At 52.7% G+C, this 23,452-nt stretch overlaps 1 protein-coding gene across 9 annotated transcripts in view; it reads left to right on the top strand.

The window, feature by feature from the left end:
* The window catches only part of ZMIZ1 (zinc finger MIZ-type containing 1), a 239,945-nt gene that overhangs the window by 148,316 nt on the left and 68,177 nt on the right, over positions 1-23,452 (top strand). The window lies entirely within an intron of this gene.

The following is a 23,452-nucleotide window of genomic DNA, read 5'->3' as shown; positions in this document are numbered from 1 at the left end:
AGCTCTCAGCAATTTGGCAGGCAGTGCTGAAATGTCAACCTCCCTGGCTCCGAGAGGCCCACGCCTGCTGAGTATATGGGCACCGAGCTCCAGGCAGTCACCATGTCCAAGGTCCCCAAGAGCCCTCCATGTGCTTCTGCCATTGTCCTTGAATGACTCAGTCCCCTCAGCCGACCTCTTTGAGCAGCCCAGTGGTGTGTTAAAATAATAGAATAGGAAATGTCAGAACCCACGGGATGGGGAGCCCAAGGCCCAGAGAAAGGGGGACCTTCCCCAGGTCACAACGAGGTGGGGCAGAGCCCAGACAAAAAGCTTCAGGTGCCCACTGCCCGTCCTCACACCCCTCCTGCCTCCCTAGGCTCCTGCCTGAGAGGTGAGAGGTGAGAGGCACGAGGCTGCTGGCAGAGTGGAAGATGTGGAGAGAGCAGCAGGTCTGGGGGTGCCAGGGTATTCTGGGGGCATTCTGGGAGAGGCGGCCAACAGGCATTTGGAGCAGGGACCAGAGAACTCGGGAGAGAGGTCAGGGCTGGAGAAGGCAGCCCCCGAAACCTCCTAGGAAGAGGAGGCCAGACTTTTTAGGGACAAGCAGAGGGAGTTGTCAATCACCCACCTGTGGGCTGGAAGTGATCTGCAGACAGCTGAGATCTGACTGTTTAGAGGTTTTTAAAAATGCATATTAGTTGCCAGCATTCACTCTTTGCGAGACTGTACTGTCCAGTCAAATGCCTGGCTTCCTTTGAATGGGAACCTTGGCTCCCAACCTGCCACGGACTGGGTGGGGGCTGACCCCTGGAAAAGGTGCTGAGCTTCCTCCATGTCTCACACCCCAAGCATTTCCTGAATTTGGAAACCTGCTGGGCCCTGTGGACATGTGTGTTTCTTACCTCTGTCCTACACACACCCTCACATCCCAGCACTGCGGCCTGAGCCCCGGGCCCAGGAGTGGTAACCCAAGCAAAGTGGATCACTTGCTTTGTGTCGACAAACATCTGCCTGGTCTGGTTTCTCCAGTGCACTGACAGCCCCCAGGAGGGTGGCCAGCAGACCACGGGAGGGGTCTGAGGCTGGCCCTGGGCCCCCGGCCAGCCTGGGAGGGGAAGAATCAGGAATGCGATGGGGCCCCGGCCCTGCCCCTCCCGGTCTATGGCCTGTGATCCACTCAGGAGAGGCTCAGGAGAAGCTCGGGCCTTCCTGGAAACCCTCAATCCCAGTGGGGTTTCTGCAGCCCAGAGACAGACCCCAGCCCTGGAGGGGGCCAATGGCAAGCGTCCCACCCTCGTTGAACAGCTAGGATGGGACACAGGCTTCAGAGGCCAGGCAGGTCATTTCACCACTTCCACCCAGGACTCTTTAAGCAGAAAGCTGGTCGTAAACCATTTTCCTCTGTCGTTGAAGACATTCCTTCTTGCTCCCACCTGACTGAATGGGGTGGGGGTGGGAGGGTGGAACTCTCAGATCCCCACAGCGGTGGTCACATTCCTGGCCTCTCTTGGCCTCCCAGCTCCTATCTGTACCTTCACACCTCCCCCGTGGCCTCTCTTCCCCCCTGCCTCTGCCCACCCCAGAGCACACAGCCGCCTTCCCGTCACCAGCACCAGAGAGGACAAATGGCCCCATTCAGGGACACCCTGCCAGATCTGTCTAAGACAAAGCTGTGCGCAGCTCTGCGTGAAAAACGGCTCACAGCCGCCCAGCCAGCAGGCGGGATCAGTGGGTGCAAATTGCAGGGGATTTGTGAATGCTTGCTGGCTGCCCCCAGAGACAGCGGGCAGGCGGGCCCTTGCCCTTGAAATGCCAGGCCGCCAGGCTGGGCGCCTCGTCAAGGCCAGGGACAGACTTGCTCCTGGACACCAGCCCCCACCCCCACATCTGAGCTCAGCAGAGCTGGGCTATGGGGGAGGGACTTGGCTTCCTTCCTCCTGCTCAGCCGCCTCTGCACTCCAGGTCAGGTCCTGCTCAGGAAAGAGCTCTGGATTTCATCACCCAGCCCCTGGGAACCGACTTGCAGTCAGCTCTGTTTAAAGGACAGAACCTGTTTATCACTCGGCTTCCGTCAGGTCACTGCTGTGGGAGAGGCCACGGGGGCCTCTTATCAACACACCCATTTTGTAGAGGAGGAAACTGAGGCTCTAACAGGGAAGAGACAGAGCAGTTATCTGAATTCCAGGGCTGGAAGCAGGACCTCCAGATGGAGCACAGGGAGGCATCCCCCTTCTGAGTAATCCTGAATGAGCAGGTGGGATAAGTCGTCCTGGGCTGGTGGCCCTGGGCTCCCTCCCCATCCCCGGCTCCCTGAGGGCTGAGGCCTGGGATCTGGTGGCCTCACTCTGCTCTTGGGGAAAAAGAACAGTGGGGAGAAGCCCACGTGACCGAGGGTTTGTGAATGCAGCATTCCCAGGCTGAGGAACTGGGGGAGGGGTGTGTGATGGTCCCTAGGGTGACCGGAGTGAACGAGGAGGGGGGCAGTGCCACAGAAGAATGAGAGAGGGCAGATTTGGAAATAGCTTCAAGGCCCAGGGAAAAGGGAACTGAGTATTTCAGTGGCCCCTCTGCAGCCTTGAAAAGTGAGGTCTCTTAAGAATGATTACTGTACGTACGGAAATGCTTATGACATAATATTAATTTTTTTAGAAGGTAACAAAATGTCATGCTCAGTAAGACCTCAACTAGGTGCAGAAACAAAATATACATTTGGTTAGGCACAGGAAACAGAAGGGAATATACCAAAATGTCAACTTAAAAATCAGGAATCTATCTGGATGGTGGGAGGTCGTCAACTTTGTTTACCGTATTTTCTGCAGGGAGCATGGATTCTGTCGTTAGCAGAAGTCGCCAGGGTGGTTGTGGGTTTCTCTGGAGTTGGCTGGAGTTGGCAGGGGGAGGGGGAGGGGAGAGCACCCTGGTCTCTAGGCTGGCTCAGCAGTTTCCCCAGCACAGCCTTCTCTGGTTCTGAGGGCCCCGGGGGCAGGCCCCTGCTCGTAGGGGAGGCTACTCTTCCTGCCTCCCTCTCTTCTCAGGATTAGCTCATCGCTGGCTCCCCACAGAGCCAGGGTGTGCTAGGATACAGCTGCTGGAGATCTGCTTTCCAGGCCTGTCCGGAAGGAGAGGAGGTCAGGGGATGAGGGCATCAGCTCACAGCAGGGCTGCCTAGGGGCTGGGACCCCAACAGGTCATGCAGAACCCTCTCAAGAGGGGACTACTTGTCTTACCTGGATCCTCACTGCTCCAATCCAGAGCCCCAGCTGGGACTCCATGCTCAGGATTGGACCACGTGATGGGGACGGGGGTCTGTGACGCGATGGGAAAAGGAAAGGCTGCTGGAGGCGCCTCAGTCACATGACGTGTGTCTGAGTCTGGGTTCCCCCAGGTGAAGTTTCTAGTGCAAGCGATTTATTTAGGAAGAGCCCAGAAAACAGCAGTAGAGAAGCAGAGAAATGAGATGGGGAAGGGAACGATGTGGTTGAAAAAGTGTGATGTGAATCGCCATACCTGGTGTGGGGAGCTCCTGGCGACAGAGTATAATGCACCCCTCAGTCAGCTGAAGAGGCCAGAACGAGGAGGTTTTGTATCCAGCATCTGACATCTGTTACTGGCTGGGGTCTCCTTGAGGTCGGGGCGGGTGGATGTACCCTCCAATACACACCTTGGCGGAGATGCCCGGCAGAGCCACAGTGCCCATGGTCACCCGAGGGTGCGTGGTGAGGCATCCACAACACCTGCAACAAGTCACGGGCCCCCTTTCCATCACCTGCATCTCATCTTCATCTTATCCTGCCATATTCGAGTCCCAGTCATACTCTGATTCTATGCTTCATGTGGTTGCTTACTTATTTTGACTTCAAGATGGGAATTCGAAAAGAAAACTTTCTTCTCTCTATCGCCACCTTATCCGGCAAACCAGCCTCCCTGGCCGTATTTAGACGCTAAATGTCCAAGTAAAGACAGTAGAGAGGGGACCCTGGGTCCAGGTATAGCTCCAGGTGCCTGCTCCATGGTAGAGTCTGGGCCAGCTCTCTGCCAGTCAAAAATGGAGCCTGAGATTCAGGAAATTGATGCTCTCCTCCCTGAATTAGCAACATCCCCAACATGGGAAGGGAGCTGATATAGCAGTGGTTTTCTCAGCTGGTCCCGTGATCACCTTAAGCCATCTCGGGGGCTGCCTCCCTGGCCCACACTTCAGGGTGCTCCAAAGAAGACAGCCCCTGGACAAGGACGTGGGGGTCTGGGGGCCACCATCCACCTCTGCCTCCCCTGGGCAGGCCATGCTCCCCCACCTTCAGCATCCATTTCTTGCACAGTCTCGTGCATCCAGACCATTTCTCTACCTTCACAGCTACAGGAACAATGATGAGGTCAAGGATGTGGGAATGCCTCTCAAAATAAAAAATACTCAACAGAAATGTTCAGGGCAAGGAACGATAAACTGTCTTGTGCCAGGCCTACTCCGTGCCAAGCACGGGGGCTACAGACACATATAAATGCACCACACACGGTCCCTGCTCTCAGGGTTTGAAATCAATGCTCCCTTTCTGAGAGTGAGAAATGACAGTTATCCTACACATAGTCCTTTATATGGCCTTCCTTGTCCAGCCCTGTGAGGTCCCCGAGACAGGCTCAAAAGTGAAAAGTGAAAGTGTTCATCGCTCAGTCTCATGCAACTCTTTGCGACCCCATGGACTGTAGCCTGCCAGGCTCCTCTGTCCGTGGGATTCTCCAGGCAAGAATACTGGAGTGGATTGCCATTTCCTTCTCCAGAGGATCTCCCTGATACAGGGATCGAACCCAGGTCTCCTGCATTGCAGGCAGAGTCTTAACCGTCTGAGCCACCAGGGAAGCCCAAGGCAGGCTTATTCCCATTTAAAGAGGAGGAGACTGAGGCTCTGAGGGGTAGGGAGGTGGTCTCAGAGGGGGCAGAAATGGAGCCAGAGCTGTGGCTATCTCTGCTTCTCTGCTGGTGTCCCTGAGGAGGCACATGGTCTCTGGAGAGATGCAGGACCACAGGATTATCACCCTTCAGGCACCAAGGTATTACCACCTTCCAGCCACCACCCAGCCTTCCACCACCCAGACCAAAAGTGCATCTGAGACAGAGGTCCTGCCAAAACAGTCTCCACCACCCCACCCCAGGGTGCCCTGAAGATGCCATGGCTGTCCTAGAAGTTAATAAAGCCGTGGGCAGCAATTAATTCTGCAGAGGAAAGAGCCAGGTAAGAGGATTAAGAAAGCCAGAGCTTTGGTTTTAAGATGGAGCTTAGCTTTCTCACCCCCAGAGGAAGGATTTCAGGGGATTCAAGGGTGTGAGAGTGAAATGGAGTAGAGACTTGGCAGAAAGTGGGCGAGGAGGTTATGGAACTTCTAAGGCATGCATTGCAAGCCACGGCCTTGTAAATACCTTCTGAGTTAGACAGACGGACAGGAATTAACAACAGTGCAGGTATCATCAGCCTTGCTTATTTAGACTTACAGAGTCCAGGGCAGGGCAGCTGGCTTAGGAAAAGAATCTGCTTTATAGCCCCTTTCAATCATGATGGTAGCAAATATCTTCTCAGTGTTTTCCCAGTACCAGGCACTGAATACAACATCTACAATGATCCCAGACCCATCTCTGCCCCCATTTTATAGATGAGGAAACTGGGGTTTAGGAAGATTGAGCAATTTGACCAAGGTCAGAACTGTAATTCAAATAAGAATACCTAGCCCTGGAGTCATCAGCTGCCCTCTCCTCTGTATATGCAAGTTGAAAAGATATGCTGGGAAGGACAGGGTAATGACTCAAGAGAGCTTGTCAAGATCACCTGAACTGTGTGTAGGTGGACATATTAAGTATTTGACAACGATTTGTCCTTATTGGTGGGTTAAACACCTTCGCATCTTTGAGCTCATTCAATACTCACAGTCTCGTGGATGGTGAGGAGCAGAGAGCCTGGCACACAGTAAACATTCAGTACGTGTCAAGTGTTATTATCACGGTTTCCTGGTTGGCCCCAATTTCAAATGTTTTTATTTCCAGAAACTATTCAGCTATTTCATGAATGGAGTAGTAGTTAAAAGCATAGACTCTGCAATAGCATGTCTGGTTGTGAAAACCACCCGGACCTCCACTCACCAGCTGTGTGACCTTGGAAAAGTCACTTAACCTCTCTGTGCCAAGCTTGCCTCATTCGATAAAAGGGGATACTAATAATGCCTACATCATAGGTATTAAGTGAGTACATGTATAGTATATGTATATGTATAGTGCTGAGGATGAGGCCTGGCATATACTAAGTGTGTATGCTCAGTCGTGTCTGACTCTTTGAGACCCCATGGACTGTAGCCCACCAGGCTCCTCTGTCCATGGGATTTTTCAGGCAAGAATATTGGAGTGGGTTGCCATTTCCTTCTCCAGGGGACTTTCCCAACCCATGGATCGAACCCACATCTCCTGCATTGCAGGTAGATTCTTTACCGCTCAGCCATCGGGAAAGTTCCAAGTGCTATATACATGTTAGCAATCTTATTCCAATGCGTTGGCATTCAGACTTTCTTAGGATGCCTCACATACCTGGAGGTAGCCTAAAACCCTGTGCCTGACCCTGTGTCGTAGTTTCGGGTCTGGAAAATATGGAACCTCTACTTAGATAGGGCCAAAGTCAATGCCAACCGCACCCACCTCCAAGTTGGTAGATAGATGGTGTTGTTTAGTCACTAAGTCATGTCCGACTCCTTTGCGACCCTATAGCCTGTACCCCACCAGACTCCTCTGTCCATGAGATTTCCCAGGCAAGCACTCTGGAGTGGTTGCCATTTTCTTCTCCAGGGAATCTTCTTGACCCAGGGGTAGAACCCGCATCTCCTCTACTGAAGGCAGTTTCTTTACCACTGAGCCACCAGGGAAACCCAGGTAGGTAAGTGGGATCCTATTAACTCAGTCCAGGAAATGGCCTCTTCCTGAGGCTCCAGGACCAGAAGCCCACAGCTGTCTCCAAGACAACAGAGGATCACATGGGGTTAAGACGGCATCTTCTTTTCCCCCAGAAGAGGAGGCTGGGCCCCAGTGGGGGAGGCAGACAGCCTGCTGAGTGGAGAGAAGAGAGCTGGCTGAGGTGGCCTAGATAGGACCAGAAGCTCCCTGTCTGTGCCTTGGCCTGGGAGGTTTGAGGGCCTCTGTCTCTCCAAGTCTCCCAGCAACCCTTCTCAAAATTCTTTCAAGAGAGAAAGTGGCATTTAAGGGACCATTTAATGGCCCAATGGTTAGAACATGGCATTTCCACTGCAGAGAATAAGGGTTCAATCCCTGGTCAGGGAACTAAGATCCTATATGCTGTGTGGCATGGCCCCACAAAAAACAAAATTCAAATTACAAAATAAAGTACCATTCCCCTGGTGGCTCAGATGGTAAAGAACCCACCTGCAATACAGGAGACCTAAGTTCGATCCCTGCGTCAGGAAGATCCCCTGGAGAAGGGAATGGCCAGCTACCCACTCTAGTATTCTTGCCTGGAGAGTTCCATGGACAGAGGAGCCTGAAGGGCTACAGTCCACGGAGTCGCAAAGAGTCAGACATGACTGAACGACTAACATTTTCACTACTACTACCACTTATAGAGCTCTTGTTTCATGCCAGGCTCTATGCTGGGTATTTTATGAACATCAGCACTGATTCTCATGACGAAGCAACCCATTTTATAGGTCGGAAAACTGATGAACAAATTTATTCACTTGCCCAAATCCTTTTGTGTAACAAGGCGAGGAACGAGTGTCTAGATGGCGCTCACTGGATAGATATTTGGACAGTTGAGACTAAAGAAACGATGAAAAAAGGCAAGAGAATCAGGGCGATGATGTAGACCAGCCTGCCCCAACTCCAAGCCTCACTCCTTCTGTTCCTCCATGGTTGTTGTACCTTCTCTCTCATGGATCAGGCTCATTGTGAGTGTCATGCTCAGCCTGTCCCCAGGGGCCATCTGGCAAGCAGGGACAGATAGAAAGACCCTGGTCAACAGACCCCCATCCTCTTGCCCCTCATAAGCTACCCAAGTCACATGCACAGCAGAGCAAGGGCTTAGGAGGAACCAGGCCCTGGGACTGTAGTCAGCCTGCAGGTCCCCATCCTGGCCTCCACACTTGCAGTGGCCCTTGAGTCAGGTCCAGCCAGCCGCTGGAACAGCGCTGGTCTCAGGACAAGCAGAGAAAAAGATCTAGAAACCACAGGCGGGGCAGTGTGGGACAGTGGTCCAAGCTCAGGTTTAAGGATCAGGCTGATCTGGGCTCTGCTCAGCTCCATCACTTCTATGCCACATGTGACCCCAGCCGTATCCCCCAGTCTCGCACAAAGCAATAAGTACAAAGTACTTAACTCAAGCTGGCATCTCAGAAGGGCTTCATACATAACCATTTTGATTATTAAGTCCTGCATTGCAGTACAGTCTCTAAAACCTACTTGCTATGTGAGTTTATGCAAATCACTTCACTTTTCTAAGCTTGGGGTCCAAAGATCTAGAATCCGGGTCTCCTGGCTAGAGCGGCAGCAATTCTGTTTCCTTGGCAACCCAGCTGCCTCTCAAGGGACCATCTGGATCACGTCACCCTGGCAAGGTGCTGCCCAGGCAACCAGGTGTTTGTGTTTTGCAGTGGAAGCTCTGCAAGGTGGTAATTCCTCTCACTGGGGACAGGGTGGTGGCCAGGCAGGTGGCTGGAAGGAATCATCGCTGCCTCAGTCATGGCCTGCCCTTGCTATTCCTGGTCCACAGAGAAACAGACCCCAGAGCTTGGGAACTCTAGCCAATGACTTTCCTTGAAGAGCTATTAACAGATGCTTCATTATATTCCTCTGCGCATTTTCTGGCTTGTTGAGGCTGGCCAGGTGGAAAACGCTGCCTGGGGCTGGACTCCTGTAGGGAATTCCAAAAGACCCAGTCTCACCTGTTTGGGATGAAAAGCCACTATTGTCTCTGGCAGGAAACAGGAATTACTAGCAGGAAAAATTAGGAGCCTGCCTTTGAAACAGGCACATAATTATAATAACAGCAGAAACTTGGGTGCAAAGGATAAACTAATTCACCCCTTCCACAGACGTGCATGGGCAACTATTACACGCAGATGTCATGACTGGCACTCAGGTAACCTTAGAGATTGTCTATATCCGTGAGAAGCTCACAGACTCGGACAGCTTAAGAAAAACACAATGTCAACAGATCCACATCAGCCAAAGGAGAAGCTGAAAGGGAGGAGGGGTGGTGTGCAGAACCCCCTGGGGCCGGCCACTTCCAGCAGCAAGCTCTCCCAACCCAGAGCTGCTAGAAAAACTAGGAACAGTTCAGGGACACCCCAGGCTCTGCCATCACTTCACACAAGTGAGAGCCTTGACTTTTCCAACAGCCCGTGAGGGAGAGCTCTGTCCCCTTTTCCAGATGGGGAAAACTGAGGCTTAGAAAAGTGAAGTCAACGCCTAGGTTCACACAGCTGGGGAGTAGGCGAGCTGAGATCAGAACTGGGTCTGTATCCACCGTGCATCCTCTCAGGGCAGTTGAGGGGAAGGACCCCTGCTCTCCTGGTGGGCTGTCAGGAGCAGCTCCGTCACCTGGAAGCATGCAACGTCTCTCTCTGTGCTGAACACAATAAAATAATCTTCCGTCTCTGTCCTTCTGGCTCTTTCTCTTCTTCTCTCTCCCTGTACCAATGTTTCCCCCTACTTCACTCCCCCTCCCTCTCTCCTTCCCCATTCCCTCCCTCTCTTTTCTTCTCTCTCCCTCGTGGTCCTCCCCTCTCCTTTCCTCTCGCCTTCATTTCCTTTGTCTTTCCTTTCCCCTTGGGACCACAGCTCCATGCACCATTGGTACTGCTGGCTGCAGCTCAGCTCTGCCGAGGTGACACCTGCAGCCTCTTGCTCGGTCCTCAGGTTCACTGTCCTCAGGGGCACCGCCCAGTCCACCCCCGCCCAGCTCTGGGCCTCACCCCCAGAAATAAATGCCTGCTGCTGTCTGGCGCTGTCCCCCTCCTGAGTACCCTCAGCCGAGGAAGTGACATAATTGCATGTTTTCCCATTTCCTCCAGGCTCCGTGTGGTCCTGAGCCCACTCTCAGATGTGCCGCCCAGATGTTTAGAATCACTACCACCCAATTAAGCGTCTGCCGGGAGGCCGGGAGGCAAGGGGCCCGCGTGTGTGTGAAGGGCCCACGTCTGTGCAGACGGGGCCGGGAAGAGAGAAAATGGGAGCTCGCCCTCCCCAGGCACAGACGGCGGGAAATTGGTTTCCATCGAGCTCCATGGGGAAGCCGAGTGCTGGCAAGTGCGACGAGGCGCCCGCCCCATGTGTGACTGTGAGCCGCACCTCAGCATCTCTGGGGAGAGACTAGCCTACCCCCTGGGACAGGGCTTCTGCGTCTGGTTCTTTCCTCTCACCCCGAGTGGAGAGAGAACTGTGAGGGGAGAAAAACAACAGAGGAGAAGGGCACCGCCCCTCTAGAGAGAGAGGATGGAAAGCGGGGAGGTGGCCCCTTCCATGGGATCTGTTCCCTTCCAAGCGCTGGTGCCCTAGTCTGGCCAAGGCTAGACTTCAGAGTTCAGGCCCCAGGCCTCCTCCTTGTACAGAAGGGGCTTCCTCAGCTTGGAAGATCCACGTATCCACAGAGGCAGGAGGTGATACCAAGAGCGATGGCATCAGGAAATACAGGTTGACTCTGGGGGAACAGAGGGCCCAGCACCACCAATGGGCAGCCACAGCACAGGGGTCCACCTGAGGCCAGGTGAGACACATACCCACAACTGCCAGGGCTTCCAATTCCATGACAAATCTCCTGAGGCTTTAACGTTGTCAAGCATCTCCTATTTAAGAGCCAGTGCTGGCCAGTCTAGCTGTGCCTGAGGGCTGGCTCTCAGGTGACCAGTGGAGGCTTGGAACTTAAATCATTCAGGACCAAGTGGGGACAGACGGATTCATGACTGCTAGGAGGAAGGGTCTGTCTGTGGAGCCTGTGGGACTGTGTCATCATGATTGAATACAGAAAGATACCTCATACCATGTCAGCAGGGGAGGGCCGACAGTGAGGAGCACCTGAATGGGGTGGAGTGGGGCAACAGGACCTCTGAAGGGTAGAAATCACCCATGTGGCATGTCCAGCCGTGGAGGCAGACCACCCTGGGTTTGCATCTTGTTCCCTGCTTTCAAGCTGTGTGACTTCAGGTAACTGACATAACCTCTCTGAGCCTTAGCAGTAGTTATCAGGGAACAGGGGATGATAGCCATATCTCCCTCCCAGTTGTCTGTGGTGTCTGGGGTGTTGAGAATTAGAGAGATAATGTGGCGGAAGCTGTGCCTTGAGCAGAGTGAGGACTCAGTATCCATTTGCCATAGCCCAATAACTGAGGTAAGACAGGTGGGTGAAGAGTACCCTCTCCCCAAAAATCAGCCACGAGAGGAAGAAGGCTGGGTCAGGGAAGAGGAGACTGTGTCCTGGAGAGGAAAGGGGAAGCAGGAGGACAGTGCCCTTTTGGAGTACAGTGGGTGTATAATAAGGATAAATAGTAAGTATCGTGGTGGTATCATTTTAATTGCCACTGATACTGTTGGATGTGATTGTCAGACTACAGAGGGCCTCTCCAAATCACCTGGCCTATTTTTATCTGAGGGGAGACTAGCACAGAGACGGAGCAATCTCCCCAGCATCCTTCATTGTACCAGGGGTACGACCTGCCTGATAACAGTTGTTGTTTAGTCGGTCAGATGCGTCTGACTCTTTTGCAACCCCACGGACTGTAGCCCACCAGGCTCCTCTGTCCATGGGATTTCCCAGGCAAGAATACTAGAGTGGGTTGCCATTCCCTTCTCCAGCAGATCTTCCCAACGTAGAAATTGAACCCACATATCCTGAAATGTCAGGCGGATTCTTTACCAATAAGCCACCAGGGAAGCCCTGCCTGATACAGTATTTACCACTGATATTCTTCCCAGTACTAGTAGTAGCACTGTTACTCCAAGGACAGCTACTCTTACTGCTATTGCTATTACTCACACCAGCCTATTGCTTCTAATACTACCATTATTTAACTACTACTATGAATCAATTAAGAAGTGAAGTTTTATTGAGTTCTTACCATGTTGCAGACGCTAGGCAAAATACTGCCCAGACTTCCTCTCCTTTCATCTTTATAAAAATATTGAGAAGAAACTGAGACTCGGGTTAATTACTTGCTCAAGGCCACACAATTAGCAAGTGGCAGGGCTAGAATTAGACCCAGGCAGTCCCGCTCCTGCACACTTGGGTACCAGGTCAGAGCACCTTATAAAAAAAGGAGGGAGGCTTGACAACCCCGAGCCTGGTTGAATGGAAGCCTGGATGCATCTGGGGAGTAGGGCTGCATGTGAATTAGCTCACTGGGCAGCTGCTTTTGTGGAGGGATCTAATAATCTCTCTCCTGCCTTGTTTCACAAGACCTGAAATTCCACTCTTCACATGATTTTCTTTGGATTAAATTACATGTCCCTCTGTCAGTGAGCCTTGTTCATTCAGTCTGTCATTTGATAAGAGCTTGGTGAGGGGTGGTAAGGCCAGGTCCCAGACTCAGGCAATCCTAGCTTACCATTGTAGCTGCTTGCACCCTGGACCAGTCCCTTCATCTCCCATCTCCCAATGGTGGGATGTCATATCTGAAGCTCCCAGCTCAGGGCCCCACAGAGTGGCTCCTCTGTCCTTCCCTGTGACTCTGCAGGACCCTAGTCATAGTCTCAGGTGCAATACTCCTTGCAGATGAGGCCCTCCACCCCGAAGGCTCAGGCCAGTGATGGCAGAAAACCAATAGATTCCATCTAGAAAAAATTCCGGAATTTAGAGATCATTCATCCATTTGTTCAGCAAACAGGTGTTGAGCAACCCTATGTCCTGGACCTATGCTGAATGCCTGGATAGCGTGAGTGAGCCCAGTGCAATCCTTACCTTCTAGGAGCTCAGGGCTTGATAGAGAGGACAAACTTGGGATAAACGCCCTCCAATGATGATGTAATCGTCATCACTGGCTCTATAGGGGTCGAGGGGGGCAGGGGGACTGAGCCTCAGAGCTTAGAGAAAGCTTTCTCAAGGAAATGATCCTCACAGAAAGGCTCTGAGGAGAAAGTCTGCCCAAAGAGGACAGAGAAAGGCATTTGAGGTAGAGGAAACAGCATGCGCAAAGGCCCTGGGTGCTGAAGGAATGTGGCTTCAACTGTTCTCTCTGCTTCTTCTGACTTTGTGTAAGATGCTTCTCTCTGAGCCTCAGTTTCCTCACCTGTAGAATGAGAACCATTGCCCCCTGCTTCCCAGGGTTCCAGGCAACTGAGAGCTTAAAGGATATGAAGGTGTGTGTGCTGGCACTGCTCCCCTAAACGCCTAGCGAACCTGGAGGCTGCCTCTTGGCTCCTGGCTTCCAATCACCTCCGACACTTGAGGCTTCTGTCGGTACTGGTTGTTCCTCCGCACAATTAGGTAATTAGGCCAAATTCAATTACACACCACACTCCCAGGTCTGTCTGAGGCCCAAGGGGGGCTTGGGCTCCCTTTGCTGGGGTGGGGGAGGGAACAGCAGGAGTCCTGCTCCCAGAGTTGTACTTTCCTACCATGTGTCCCAAACTACTGCCTGCACCCCAGATGGGGAAACTGAGGCAGGGAAGAGGCACAGCTGCTCAGCCCCAAACCTCAGAGCTTATTTTTTTCCTCCTCGACAGCCCCAACCCAAGCTGCTGGCCCATGGCTTGTCCCACATCTCAAATTCATCACAGCGGTCCTGGCTCCTCTCCCCTTGGACAAGACTCCCCCACCAAGATTCAGATTCCCTGCCACTCTTGGATTTGTGGCAATTTCTCCTCCCAGCTACATACTGGTACCCAGCCACTATTCAACACTTTGATTGGCATATGAATTCAGAGGGGGCACACACCTCCAGTGGAGAAGGCAATGGCAACCCACTCCAGTACTCTTGCCTGGAAAATCCCATGGACGGAGGAGCCTGGTAGGCTGCAGTCCATGGGGTCGCAAAGAGTTGGACAGCACTGAGCGACTTCACTTTCACGCATTGGAGAAGGAAATGGCAACCCACTCCAGTGTTCTTGCCTGGAGGATCCCAGGGACGGCGGAGCCTGGTGGGCTGCCGTCTATGGGGTCACACAGAGTCGGACACGACTGAAGCGACTTAGCAGCAGCAGCAGCACACATCTCCAGTAAAGTTGGGTGAACCAGGGTTTGTAAATGTCTTTGAGGGACTTACTAGAGGCATCCAGACAGGAGCAACCTGGTTGAGGCTAGCACACGGGTGCTCTCAGAGACCATGCATAAGGGCCTTGAGTGCCAATCTAAGGAGCTCGAATTTGAACTTGATCCTGACAGCACTGGGGAGCCAGGGAAGGTTTTAGACAGAAAGTGATGTGATCACATTTGCTTTTGAGAAAGCCCAGGGTAGAGGAGGGACCTAGACCAGAGGCAGGGAAAACAGGCTGGAGGTTGTTCTCCCAGTCAAGAGACTACTGAGATGAAATTGTGATGTATGCAGAAAGAAAGGGATGGATGGGGACTTTTCAAATATGCCTGCCCTGGCTGCCTACAGGTTGGCCCTGGGAAGCTCATTTGGTGACATGGTGGCTCAGTGGTAAAAGAATCCGCCTGCCAATGCAGGAGAGACCGGTTGGATCCCTGGGTCAGAAAGAGCCTTTGGAGGAGGAAATGACAACCCACTCCGGTATTCTTGTCTGGTGAATCCCATGGACAGAGATGCCCGGCGGGCTGCAGTCTGTGGTGTCGCAAAAGAGTCAGACACGACTGAGCATGCACGCACAGTTGTTTTATGATTGCCTCGTGAGTTATTGCTTCTGAAGATGATGCACAGCACTTTTTAGGGTGGGGAAAGTCTTAACTTTGAATTCATTTAATTCTAAAATGAGAGTGGTTGTATGGGGGTGTTTATTTCTCATAGCAAAAATAATACAAACTCCTCGCAGAACAATTATGGCATGGAGAAAATTAAAAAGAAATTAAAGAATAGCTGAAATCTAACTTCCATGGGATAATAACTTGATGAATAACCATTATTCAACAAATACTTGTTAAGCACCTACTATGTGCCAAGTATGAGCCACGAGGGATTCAGCAGTGATCAAAACACAAAATTTCTGTCCTCGTGGAACTCACAGTCTACCAAAACTGATGTGCTTATATTTACTTGGAATCATCTCTAGATTACTTATAAAGGCTAGTACAATGCAAAACCTAAGTAAATAGTTATAAATACAACATAAATGCTATGTTAATAGTTGCCAACAAGTGAGTTCAAGTTTTGCCTTTTGGAACTTTTTGAAAAAAAGTTTTAAAAAATATTTTTGATCCACGATTGGTTGAATTCACAGATGCAGGGTCCATGGTTATGGAGGGCCGACTGTGTATCGTAAGCATCTTGCTTGGCCTGCTCCATCCTTTACAGGAAATCAGTGGGGGTCAGATCAATAGTGACACTTCTTGAGGCCTTCCCAGCCAGAACTGGGGAGACACGTGCCCCCAGCAGCAAAGAAATGTCCCACATTTGCACTAGATGTTTTTACTGGGTGGAGAAGCTGTGGCCCAGAGAGACATAGTGACCTGCCCTTGATCATGCAGCAAACCCCCAAGCCTCTCTCCCAGGCAGCATCTGTCTCAGTGTGGGACTTGGCTTCCGGGCTGAGGGGTATGCTCTTCACACCTGCTGAGCTCAGCTCTGTGGATCCTGATTTCAACATCAGGCCTCCCACTCCTTGCCTTGCCCTGGCGGCCACTTTGGATTTTCCCCAGACATTCCTACGTGGCCTGTCTGCTCATGTCCAGAGACCCCGGGGGTGGGGGACACCTGGGACCACACTGCAGGAGTGAGGGAAGTCACTGGATCCCCTGAGCTGCCATGAGCAGGGAGCAGGGGACTGGAGAGGAGCAGGCAGCTGTGGCGGGGGGTGGGGGGGTGTTCTCTCCCACAGGACTGTTAGGAGAGGCGGGTGGGCAGAGCACCAGAGGACGCAGGGTTCCTGGTGAGATTTAATGGGCTTAGGAAGTTCATAAAACTGCTGTACTGCTGCCCAAGATGCACCGAGGTGCTTGGGCATGCTTCTCAAGCACCCTCCTCTCTTCTTACCTATCACAGCACCCCAGAACCAAGAGGGCCTCAGAAACCATAAGCCTACTGTTGCAGGAATCCCCTCTACAACTCTCCATCCTCAACTTACTCACCTTGGATGACAAGGTGCTCACTGCCACCATGGGCAACCCTGTCAGGAGCTCCTTCCTTCTTTTGAGCCCAAGCCTGTCTTCTTTTGATGCCCCCAGCTATCTTCCTGATGCATGTGACACCCCCCCCTCCCCGCCGCTGCCCACTGTGGATGAGGAAAAGACAAAGGTCCAGGATCTGGCCCCCAACCTCCCTGTGAGGAGGGGGAAGAACAGAGTGAGGCAGGTCCTCCCCATTTGAATCCCAGCTCATAGAAAGAGACAGTGAGTGGCCAAGAGCCCTTTAGAATGGTAAGTCCTCAGGTGTCTAGGACTTTACAGGTTGCAGAACACACCCTTGACATTACCGTTGGTGGAAACACAACACTGGGTGAGATGGCCTGGGGCTCTGGAATAAGCCAGAAGCCCTGGATCTAGTGTTGTCTCTACCTCTAAGTGGCTGTGTGACTGGAGGAAGCCCTGGTCCCTCTCTGAGCCTCAGTTTCCTAATCTGAAAATTAAGACTAGGCTCTCTTTACTGCAGTGCTAAATGAGTTGGTGGTTCCAAACATGCAAGCAGAGGCTGTGTAGGGAAAGGCACTGCATGTAACAGGCTGTGCAGGTTGCCAGGCACCCTGGGGTCAAGTGGTTGTTGGGGCAGCCTGATTCAGCCCTGCCGGCCCCCACCCACCCCAGCCTTGAGTCAGTGTCCGGACTGAAATCTTTCCCCCGTCTGAGCTCCATTTCTTCCTCCACAGAGTGGAGGACAGCACCCTCCTGGTGCCTGCGTGAGCCTTTGTCTGGGGATCATCAGGAGTGAAGTTGGCAGCCTCAGCCCAGACAGGGAGGTGTGTCGCGCAGCCGGGCAGGCAGAGAGACCAACAGCTACAGCAGGAAGGGAAATTGCCTTTCCAACTGCAGGGAGCTCATGTCAGTCCAACTAGGGGGCTTCCGGAAGCCCCCCCACTCTACCGACACAGCTGTGTCCTGGGAGAAGCAATAAAACCCCAGGAGTGCTGAGGCACGGACATTCGAGCTGCCTTGGCCGTCCCATCCCTTCAAAGGCGACTCCAAAAATCAATGGGAAGAGATTCATTAGGGGCCTGGGTGGCGAGCTCCTCACCACCTCTGGCAGCCCCTTTGTCTGCTGACCTGAGCTTCCTGTCTGCACAGGCAGCTTCCACTGAGAAACATCCCACGTTCTTGCAGACAGCATGTCGGGGACCCAGTCTCTGAGTAGCATCAAAGAGCAAAAGCAGGGCACCACAGACCCAACTGTTCACTCATTCATTCCCTCATTCTTTATTCATTCAGGTAGCTGGTCCATGCTTCACTCACACAGCATCTACTTGGCATAGTTTAGATCCTATCAATAAAACATGTACAAAACAGACAAAAGTCGCTGTTGACAGGGAGCTTGACTTCTAGCACGGGAGACAGGGGTACCAAGAGAAATAATTGGAATAATTGATCATCAGTTAAGGAGGAGCCTAAGTCAGGGAGGAGTGGTAGCTATTGAAGAGGGCCTGCAGCTTTGAGCAGAGTGGCTGAGCAAGGCTTCCTGCGACTCAGGTGTCCCCTGCGTGGAGGCCTGCAGGAGGTGGGAAGTGAGTCTGGCCACCTGGAAAAGAGTGCTGGGGGTGTCTACAGTCTGAAGTCAGGGAGACTGGAAGGAAATGAGGTTGGGGAGGTGACAGGCACCCAGTCAGTCAGAGTCTTGTGGGGCATCGTAAAGACGTGGAATTTTGCAACTGACTGAGCCGGAGCGGTCTAAGCAGAGGAATGAAGAGCTGTGAACTTGGATTTCGGCAGCGTTGCTGTGTGTATCAGTTTGTGGAGACACCATAACAAAGTAGCCCAGGAGTAGCCTAAACAACAAGGGTTGTTCTGTCTCGCGGCTCTGGAGGCCAGAAGTCTGAGATCCACGTGTTGCGGTGGCAGGGCTGTCTTCCCTCAGACGGCACGAGGGAAGGACCTCTGCCAGGCTTCTCTCTTGGCCTCTGGTAGTTTCCCGGCTCATGAGAGCAGAACTCCAGCCCTCACATGGCACTTCCCCAGCGTGCATGTCTGTCTCTGTGTCCAAATGTCTACTTTTTATCAAAACACCGCCATATGGGTTTAGCTGCTGCTGCTGTTTAGTCACTAAGTAGTGTCTGACTCTTTGCGACCCCTTGGACTGTAGTCCGCCAGGCTCCTCTGACCATGGAATTTTCCAGGCAAGAATACTGGAATGGGTTGCCATTTCCTTCTCTAGGGGATATTCCCAACCCAGGGATCGAACCCACATCTCTTTCATTGGCAGACAGACTCTTTACCACTGAGCCACCGGGAAGCCCTACGACATTAGGGCCCACCCTAATGAACTCATTGTAACTTGATCATCTGCTGTCCTGTTTCCAGAAAAGGTCATATTCACAGGTGCTGGGGGTTAGCACTTCAGCATCTTTTGGGGATGTGGGGACCCACAACCCTGTGGCTTCTCAACATCTTGAGAGTGATCGCTGTTATCTCTTTGGTCCTCCCCAGCACCTGATATTTGCTGGCCTCACTCCTATTTTACAAAGGAGGAGGCAGAGGTCCAAGGAAGCCAAAGTGACTTGTCCAAGGCCATCAGCTAGTCAGTGCTTGTTTCCTAAGCCTCGGCCTCCAAATCTAGGCACATCTCCTTCCTCCATAACTCTTCAGCTAGCAGGGGCATGGTCAGTGCCTTCCAGTCTTTGCTGAGACCCCTCCAACCTCTCTGTGTAGCTGAGAGGCTGTGGACATCCCCGTGATGTGGGCAGACAGCCTGGGTGTGGCTGCCTTCCCAGCTGCGTGGGTGGAGGGGCAGGCAGCAGCTCTTAGACAGAAGCCACCTGAGGGCCCGTCTCAGGCCTGGTTTCTGGGTTCCCTCCCCCATCCTCTCTCCTCCTTCAGTCTGGCAGGAGGCTTTCCTGGATCCCTGATAACCTCACAACCATGAGACTTCGCAGAGGTGCCCATCAAGTGTGGGGCAGGGGTTGGTTTTGTTTTTTTAACGAAATGATTGTAAGATTTGGGCTGATGCCAAATACAGACTGCTGGGAATGCAGCCTGAGTGGGGGATGAGGGCCCCATTGTGGGATACATCCAGGAAGGGTGGGGAGCAGTGATGGGAGGTTCAGAGCCAGAGAAGTCTCATTCTCCACCGTCACTCCCCTCCCCCCCTTCAGGTGGAGCCCTGAACAAGCCAGAATGCAAGGTGGATGGTTAAATCTCACAGAGGCTAAACAGGAAAAAGAAATACAAAGAAAGAAGACATTTCCATATACATAATATGGTGTGCTGGAAAGAATATGAGTCAGGGAGACACGACTCTTATCACAGTTCTAACTCACTGTGCGACTTTGATGATCACTCTCTGGAGTCCCATCTTGGGAATACAGTCTGAAGGTTGCTGGTGCAGACTTTATAGCCAGATGGCTGGTTAGTTTAAATCCTTCTGCCAGTTGTCTAACCCTCTCTGTGCCTCACTATTCTCCTCTGCAGAGCGGAATTAATCGTACTTCATCACAGAGGCTTTGGATGAGGATGGCATGTTGATACTTGGAAAGTGCCTAGAACTGTGCCGGGCACTAGCAGACACTCTGTCTCCAGGAGCTCTGTATGACTGTGGACAGAGGAGAGGCCTGGAGCCAGCTTGGGACTCTCAGCTGGGTGTCCTCAGTGGGATTGTGCCCTCCTGCTGTCCCTATGTGTGGGTAGGGGCCCCAGGGCTGGCTGAGACACCTTCACTGGCTGGCGAAGCCGAACCTCAGCTGGGCCTTCCTTCTTTGAGACTGTACGTGTAGAATCAAGGAGGCTGCCCAGGGTGAAGGAGGGAGGGAAAGAGGCAGAGGCAACAGGTTTAGTGAAGGACATGGGAGTTTGTGTCTTGACCCCTCAGAGGTGGGCAGAAACCCCAGGAGAAGGTCCCTGGAGGCAGAGCCCCTGAATCAACTCACACCCAGCGCAGCTGCTTGAATCTTCCTGGGGCAACTGAGCTGGCAGTGAGACAAATCCCCCCTGGCCAGTTATCCCCCATATGTGTGTATGCTTTTTCTGAACCCACTCCATGCCCCGCTCGCCCCTCCATGCACCCCGAGAAGGCCCAGTTGTGTGGAGACAGATGGCCAAGCAGCTCCCAAGGCCGGAGCTCATGCTGACCACACTCCCGTGGACACCACTCGGGGCCTCCTTGTCTATTTCACTCTCCCTGCTGAGTGCTGGAGCCTGCATGGGTGACATCCTTGAGTCACTGGGATCCTTGTTGAAACCTGCTGAATCAGCAAACCCTGCTTGAGGAAGACCTGGCTCAGGGTGACTCTGGGGTTCATTGTTCTGCTTCTCAGTCTCAGTTGGAAGGAACTGGGGCTTTGTATGCCCCTAGCCACCTCCGCCCCCACCCCCTCGTAAAGCCTTGCAGAGGAGGTGACCCTGCCTTGGGCCTGGGAACCACTTTTCCACTCATGGGGGACCTACGTCCAGTGGCTTTGCTCTTTCATACTCATTGGCCTGGGCTGGGACAGGATCTAGGAGCCCATCCCTCTGGAGGTGAGCTGGGGAGGCCTGGAGGAAGCTCCTCCCACACCCCAGACTCCACCATAGAGTCCATCCCATTCCCCCCACCCCCACCCTCCATGGCCTGGTTGGTCCTGTGGAGGTGGATTCTACAGGACAGGCTCCCCGGCTGGGTGAAGCATCTTCCCTCCCACACCCTCCAGTGCAAGCCACGGCTGCCTTCCCGGCTGCAGTGCTGTGATTTATTGGCGGCTCCTCCTCACCAGGGCCCATGGCTGGAGGAGTTCAAACACCCGCAAGAAAAGCCACCAGCCATTGATCCCTGAATCGGGCTTTCCAAGCGCTCCCGGGCATTCATCAAGGAGCCTTGGCGCTGGGGCCGCAGCTCTCCCTTTCTTCTGCCTCCCAAGTCATTCCCCCGGGCTGTGCCCCCCTCGCCGAGGTCACTCGGAGAGCTCGCCGAGTGACTGCGTGCAGAGGTGGAGAGCGCCCTTCTCTGCTGCCTCTTTCCTGTAGATCCTTATCAAGGCAGACGCCCAGGGAGTGGAGCGGGCCACTTTGGACCTCAGGCTTTTAAGAAAATCTTTGGAAGTGAGAGAAGTGGAGTTGGAATGTTGAATAAGTAGGGCGATGCCTTTCTGAATCAGGAACTGGTCAGAGTATCCATGTTTCTCTAGGCTTTGGGCTGTAGTATTAAGAGCTTGCTAACCTAGTGGGCCAGAGTGGGGCTGGAATGGGACCAAGCAGGTCTTGAAATTAGCATGTGAAAACCCTAGCTTTGGCCTGGAGGCCTTCCGTGCAGGCTGGTGAATGGATTCTTGAAAACAATTTGTTTTCCTAATTACATAAATCTGCTAGAGGAGGGTATTTACCTTTTTTTTTTTTCCCTCTCACCTGGGGAAAATCTGTTGGTCCCAGGCCTGAGAAGTTTAAATAAGCATATCAATACTTTTCTCTCACCCTGGGGGAGGGGAAGGGGTGGGATTGTTACTAGTTTCCCAGGCTGGGCCTCCAGGTCTGTGTGCCTCAGGTAAACCTCTGCTCAGTTCCAGTCCAAATTCTGGTTCAACCTACAGGAATGGTTTTTCTGAATTCAGTGCCTAGAGCCACATAGGTACTGACGTATGCAGAGTATTTCAAGAATGAATCCGGAAGTTTCAAACATTAGGGTCCTTGGTGGCTCCGAAGCCACTAAGGATCAGGCAAATATTGTGAACTATCATTGCACAGAACTTCTGGGTGGAAAGAATCCAGAAGACCGGTGTTCTGGTTATTTGGGGTCTTGGTGACTTGGGTTCTGTATAATTGAGGTTTGAGCCCTGATATCCTGTTAAAACCAGATTTGTGTTAGAAAACGGGTCTTAGAGACACTCATTTCAATGTTTTCTTTTGAAAAATGGACCAAATTGCCGTGTCTCCTCTGCTTCTGGGTGTCACTGGCTGAGCACTGGGCTTTGGATAGGAGCCTGTGGTCTATGGGATCTGGAAAGCGAACTGGACCAACCAAAGAGAAAAATGGGAGGGTCTTCACTGGCCACAAGGCTCTTCCCTCATGGGCTCTCAAACCCCTTTGTGGCTGCTTGGGAGGGCAGGTCCTCCAATGGATGTCTCAGTGAATAACTGACTGTGTCTAAAGAAGCCATTGTAACTCAGGATGAGGAAGGCTCCTCCGAGGATGGGAGACTGAGCAAAACTTGGAATTTGGACAGAGCAGGAAAGTCCTTACCCTGGCTGCCCCCGGGTTGGCCCTGCAGGAAGGTGATGCCAATTAATCTTTCTTGCAGGAAGCTAGTTCTTGTCCAAAGGCAGCAAGTTATGAAGTATGAATTAATCCATTTAACCAGCCCCTCGGAGGGAAAGCCCATGACAACTGCATTTCCAAATGCCATCTCTGAAAGTGATATTTCAAGTGGCAGTGGGTGGGATTAGAGCCTACTAACGATTTATGTCAAACAGGGAGCAAGAACATAATTTCTAGATAAGTGATTTGTTTGAGGCACTTCCAGGGCTGGCAGTAGGACAGACAGGAAGGTTTCCGGGCCAGCCAGAGCTCAGATTGAAAACAAGGGGCTGGTAATGGGGAGTGAAGGAAGGAGAACAGGAGAAGCCAAGTCAAAGGCTAGCAGACCTGGTCAATTCCCCATGATGGCAAGGAGAGCTGTGCAGGGAAGTCTCATATAGAGGGGATTTTTCAAGACAGTTTTGGCTGTCTTTCATTAGAGTGAAAGATGGGGCCCCACTTACCTTCCTAATTGTTTGGGCAGTTAGGTCGCCATTCAGGAAACTTGCACTGCGAGAGGGTAGGGCTGGGGGAAAGGGGCTTAAAATAAAGTTTGTCCCAAAGAGGATCGTGGTGATGGGAAGTGCCCACGAAAGAAGAAGGGGCGAAGATTCCTTTGGGGTGGCAGGGCGGCGGCTTGGTTTCCAGGGGTGTCTGCTCAGCTCAGCGCCAGGAGCCCTTGCGACAGACAGGCTGGAAGGAAGAGGCCGCGGCCACCACAGGATGCAGCAGCTCCCAGGGCGGGGCAGGGCCGCGCGCAGCCACCACCCCCGGCTTCCCTACCGCTGGTTCCATGGCACAGGGACTCCCCGAAGTCAGCGAGCTCGAGCGTACGTGCGCCCGCTCACCCTGCCTCGGGGAATCCCAGGGGTGGCAGGGGCCTCTGTGCCAGGGAAGATGCCAGACCGCCTGCCTTCTCCGCCCCTTAGCCCGTTCCGAAAATCCTTTAAACCAGGTCACAATCCGGATGCCTCAGTCCCGC

The sequence above is a fragment of the Giraffa tippelskirchi genome, chromosome 2 (genome assembly GCF_054371585.1).
Source record: "Giraffa tippelskirchi isolate mGirTip1 chromosome 2, T2T-mGirTip1v1.2.pri, whole genome shotgun sequence".
Lineage (NCBI taxonomy): Eukaryota > Metazoa > Chordata > Mammalia > Artiodactyla > Giraffidae > Giraffa > Giraffa tippelskirchi.
This window is presented reverse-complemented; position numbering and strand designations above follow the sequence as displayed.